Source organism: Rhinolophus sinicus, chromosome 17 (assembly GCF_057876585.1).
Source record: "Rhinolophus sinicus isolate RSI-liver-muscle chromosome 17, RSI-T2T, whole genome shotgun sequence".
Classification (NCBI taxonomy): domain Eukaryota; kingdom Metazoa; phylum Chordata; class Mammalia; order Chiroptera; family Rhinolophidae; genus Rhinolophus; species Rhinolophus sinicus.
Genome location: NC_142517.1, coordinates 83,665,104 through 83,670,205, shown reverse-complemented (window position 1 = coordinate 83,670,205; position 5,102 = coordinate 83,665,104). Strand labels below are relative to the sequence as shown.

The 5,102-nt window shown below is 35.8% G+C and overlaps 1 non-coding gene across 1 annotated transcript; it reads left to right on the top strand.

Annotated features, from left to right (window-relative positions):
* The first annotated feature begins 3,752 nt into the window (after positions 1–3,752).
* LOC141568136 (U2 spliceosomal RNA) lies at positions 3,753–3,934 on the top strand. The gene has a single exon (XR_012491165.1). It is a non-coding gene; the product is annotated as a U2 spliceosomal RNA (small nuclear RNA).
* The last annotated feature ends 1,168 nt before the right edge of the window (positions 3,935–5,102 follow it).

Below are 5,102 nucleotides of genomic sequence, written 5' to 3'. Positions count from 1 at the left end.
AAACTGTATTTTGAGATTCACCTACCACATGTATATGAGAATGCATGTATATGAGAGAAATTCTTTGAGTCATTGATTTCCCCTGACATTCCTGGATCAAAGACAAGTCAAAACTCAGTGCAGTAGAATTCATTCTACCATAACTTACTGTCTCTGATCTTCTTCTGCTTAAGACCCCTCCTTCCCAGTCTTTTCCTCAAGCCCTTAAAAGAATTGAGGGTGGGCGGGGTGTGTGTGGTTTGTGGGCCATGAGAAGTGAGGGATTCATTAGCAAAGGGCAACAGCAGCTAGATACATCCTCTTTCTTCTGTACAGATGGGAAACTGACACCACATCACTTATACTCTGGGCCAAAGGTTCTCAGTCTCAGGTCATGCTGCTGTCTTGGAACTCCATCAGGGACAGATCTCTACCATCCAGGCTGCTGTCTTTTCCCTGGCATACCCTTCCAGCTTCTTGATAGCTTCTAAATTGTCTGCAAGAAGCAAAGCTGTGCTCCAGGAAAAAAAACACACATCTTATGGGCACTACCAAAATGGAGAATGTTGGGGGAGAGACAGAGAATAGCGCATTTTATATCCTCAAAACACACTGTGGTTGGGAATGAGGAGGGAAGTCATTATTATTTATGTGGTTTCATCTCCATTACAGCCTTACCTGAGAACCTTTATTGTTTATCTTCTGAAGTTAACTGCTCACTAAACAAAACCCTATACTGTAGACGTCATCCCTGGCTAAAAAACCTTGATCTTGTATTTATGCCTCCCTTTCCAGCATCATTAATCTTAATATTCCTCTAGTTCAGCTCCACTACTGTCTTATATATCACTGCCCATCTTGTGCTCTAAACATTGTTTTTATCATGTCACTCCCTTTTCAAAATCCTTCAAAGACTATTTCTTTCAACAGTTTTCATTTTTAAGGCTTTCACTGTTTTAATTCCCTCCTATCAATTCAACTGTATTTCATCATTTCTCCCATAGTCTCTACTGGATTCAAGCCATTGTGTACAGTGATTCAAACTGACTGTATCCCCACTACTTGGTATATAATGGGCATTCAGTACATGGTGAAAAGTAGATGTATGCAAGTTCAGTCTTGCTGCCATAAATTTAGGCTACTTTTCACATCTGAATTGGCATTGTCTCATCCCTTAGGCTAGCAAAATCTTAGCTCTTTTTGAGTATAACTTTAATTTTATTTCCTTTATAAAGCCTTCTTTTGATATTCAAGTCCTAATTCATACCATTTTACTTGAATATTTTAGTAAATATAGGATATGTCAAAAAATTTCATATTAGTTAGACTTCAGTTGTAGGTAACAAAAAGTCACCAAATATTTCAAACAGAAAGAGAAACAGATTTAATAAAGGAAAAGAAGTGCTTACTAAATTGTTAGAAGCTAGGAAGAGCAGACTTTGCATTGTTTGGAAATCCAGGAATAATGTATCAGAAAATACAGCTAAATTGGAAAGCTAAGAAAGCTGCTAACTGAGCCATAATCAAGAGGAACCATTATACATGTTGACCGCTGGAATACTGTAGCTGTAAAATAGTCATAATAAAGATCCTACCACAATTATTGGCTCTAGAATTAGACTGTGCTCATGAAATTCAAACAAAATTGAAGCCAGCATCCTGACACAGAGAGATGGATACAAAGACCTTGGCTAATGTTTCCAAAGAAAAACCAAATGCTTCCATGATACTGGTTGCAAAAATGCAGGATTTGCCTTATTGTCAATTTCCAAAACATGTATGAGTTCATCCAATTTGCTGAGCTTGGTTAACATAAAAAATACTAGTTGCAATAAATTCTGAGGAATTTAATATTTTAGTCTTCTGCTTATGCAGTAGAGCAAGAGAAGGGATGAATACTGGATATCAATTCACTATATATTCCATAAGTGGATTTTGTTGCATTACTTTGTTATTATATGATTCACAATGATCATATCTTATTTAATATGTAATTACTTGATAAGTGGCTAATTGGGGTGGCATCATAGAAGGGGAGCAATATACTAAACTAAAGAATATTTGGTTCTAGTTATACCTTTGTCTTTCGCCAGTCATTTTTTTGTTTGTTTTATCATGGACACTTAGCTTCTTCAGGTCACATTTAATTTGAGAAGATTTTATAGATGATATCTTGGGTACCTCCCGTTTTACTAGTCTATGATTCCATGATTGACTGAACTATACTCTGTTCAAGTAGACAACCCATCTGCTTGAAGGGAGAAAATTGTGTTTGAGTATTAAATGTGTGCTGTGTATTTCACCTTAAAAGACAGTAGAGAAGAGATTTGAGAGTCACACAACATTGACATTTTTCTTTTTCTCTGAAGAGTGGCTGAATGGGCATATTTTTATTCTTCTTAATGATAAGTACAAACCTGAAGTGCTTTGTCTTACTGCTGTTTGAAAGACTTTAACAAGTTACATGGAGCACTCATAATAAAAACTGTGTCCCGAAATCCAATTCCACATGACTTAGAGAGGGTCAATATCGTTCTGACTTTTCCCCAATTCAAAATAACACTCTCTTGACTTGCCATTTTACAGTATGTTCTCAGCCATTGATCTCCCACTTAGAATGATGGATCTTCCCTATCTTTTGCTATCACTCGCAGCCAGTCCTCAAACAGATGGGACTCCAATCACTCCCTGTGGATGGTCTCCCTAAATAACTACCTGTCGGTAGAGTGTAACTAGATTTGGAGACTGATGCCTATATTACTGCACAATAAGATAGTTTCGTTTGAGCTCTACAGTAACTCTCAGAATAAACTTGGCAATACAAAGAACCACATTTAAAGTCTCAGTTTCTAGTATGCAGCATTTCTAATTTGATCAGGAATGATGTAATTGGGAATTTTTTCTGTATCAATCTTTGATTAACTCCACTCTAATAAAATAAGTAGGAATTATCAACTGCAGATAATCATTTCATCCTTAAGCCACAGAAAACAGCCAAACCTGTCAACAAACGATGCTTAAAATAAAATCTTCCAACTAATATCTTACAAAAATACAAATTTGAATGCAGGCTTTTGTAAACATTCTCATACATACATGCAAGCTTCCTTTTTTGAAACCATTAATGGATAACGATATTTAACAAACCTATCATTCACTACAAATATATTCAGGTAACTTGGCTCCTCAAATTGTATTACAAAAAATAAAGAAATTTGTAAATATGACGTATAACTAAAACAGAACTCTCTGAAGCATATTGGGAATAAAAATTCAGAGAGACTGCTATTAAATATTTTATTGTTCAAACAAGAATATTGAATCCACAATCCATTTGAATAGAGAATCTTATAATAATCCCATTGCAAGGTTTTCAAACAAAGTATCAACAATATGTGAATTCTCATGCTAATCAGTGTTTGGCAATGACTCATTAAAATAAAGTCATGGCAAACTAACCTTATCTCATTTTTAATAGTATTTCAACATTTATATCTCAGAAAAATGAATTCAGAAGGTGTATTTAATACAGTTTCCTAGTACATGGCTATTTGTCAGTTGAATTATTTTAGTGGCAAGGAGCAGTATATCCAAGTGAAAATGAGTTAAGTGGGGAGAACACACAATTCTGTCTCATAACAAAAGTCTGTTAGTAGCATCATCCTTTCATGGTTCTGGTTCCCCATCCTCAGATGTCATTTCCAGACATCACATAAACACAAGACGATATCCAGCCAAAGAAGATTGCTGTTTCCCTACAGAATCTCTTTCTTATCGCTTCTCGGCCTTTCGGCTAAGATCAAGTGTAGAATCTCTTTGTTAAGAAGGAAACATCCTTCCCAGAGGTTTTTATTTTAATTCCATTTCTCATGAATCATTTATTAAAAATGGGTCAAATACTAATACTGTAGCTCAAATAGTTCATGGAATGCCAAGTGTTTTGTATTTTTAGCTTCTAAAGTAAGAGACAGACATTGACAGAAATAAAAAAAAAAATGGGACAGAAATTCCTGATGGTTAATTGCATTGATTTCTTGTGCATGGTATAACAAATTAGTACAAATTTAGTGGCTGAAAACAACACACGTGTTATTTACAGTTCTGGAGGTCATAAATTTGAAATGGATCTCACAGCATAAAAATCAAGCTGTCACAATGTGATATAAACTCATAGATGATATATTGCAGAATTGTAGACCTGAAACCCATGTAATTCTACTAACCATTGCCGCCCCAATAAACTTTAATTCAAAAAAAAAATCAAGATGTCCATTTGGCTATGTTGCTTCTGGAGACTCTAGAGGCAAACCTGCTTTCTTAACCTTCCCAGATTTCAGAGCCTGTCCGCATCCCTTGGATTGTGAGCCCCTGGTATCTTCAAGTCAGCAATGGACAATCAAGTTTTTCCCATAATCACTCTGACACTGACTCCTCTCTCCCTCTTTCACTTTAAAGACCCTTATTATCATATTGGGCCCACAGGTAATCCAGAATAATCTCCCATCTCAAAATTAATTGATTCCATCTGCAACCTCAATTCCCGATTGTCTATTATAACATATTTACAGGTTCTGGGGATTGGGATGAGATGTATTTGGAAGGCTATTATTCTGCCTCAGTAAACCACCAATATTTGGTATCAGAGTTTTACCATGTTATGAAGGGCATAACTGTGGTAAATGTATCTACATTTATTGAGCACCTACTCTATGCCACTTTATGATGGCTAGCTGTGCACTTCACTGACTTATATTTTATTAATTTATGTCTTCATATATTTACATAGGTATGCACTTAATTTGAACTTCAGCTATCTTTTTGGGAGATGCCTGTGTAATCTTCATTCCCTCAATGATACAGAATTAATGAGTTATTACACCCCCAGTTATTCCCCACCTAATATTCTAGGCCTTCTCAAACCTAAATATGTGTCCAGTAATTCATTCCTCCATTTTACAACCCACTTGTTTCTTACACCATCTTGAGTTTTAGCCATGCTCTGTCCCTCCTTTTCATCGAGACTATTGTCATGGATGCCTCTTGAGTCAGGCTCTGACTAACTTGATACTACAGAATCATCTAGATTTTCTGAATTTATGTATCTTCTGCAAGATTGAGTATCT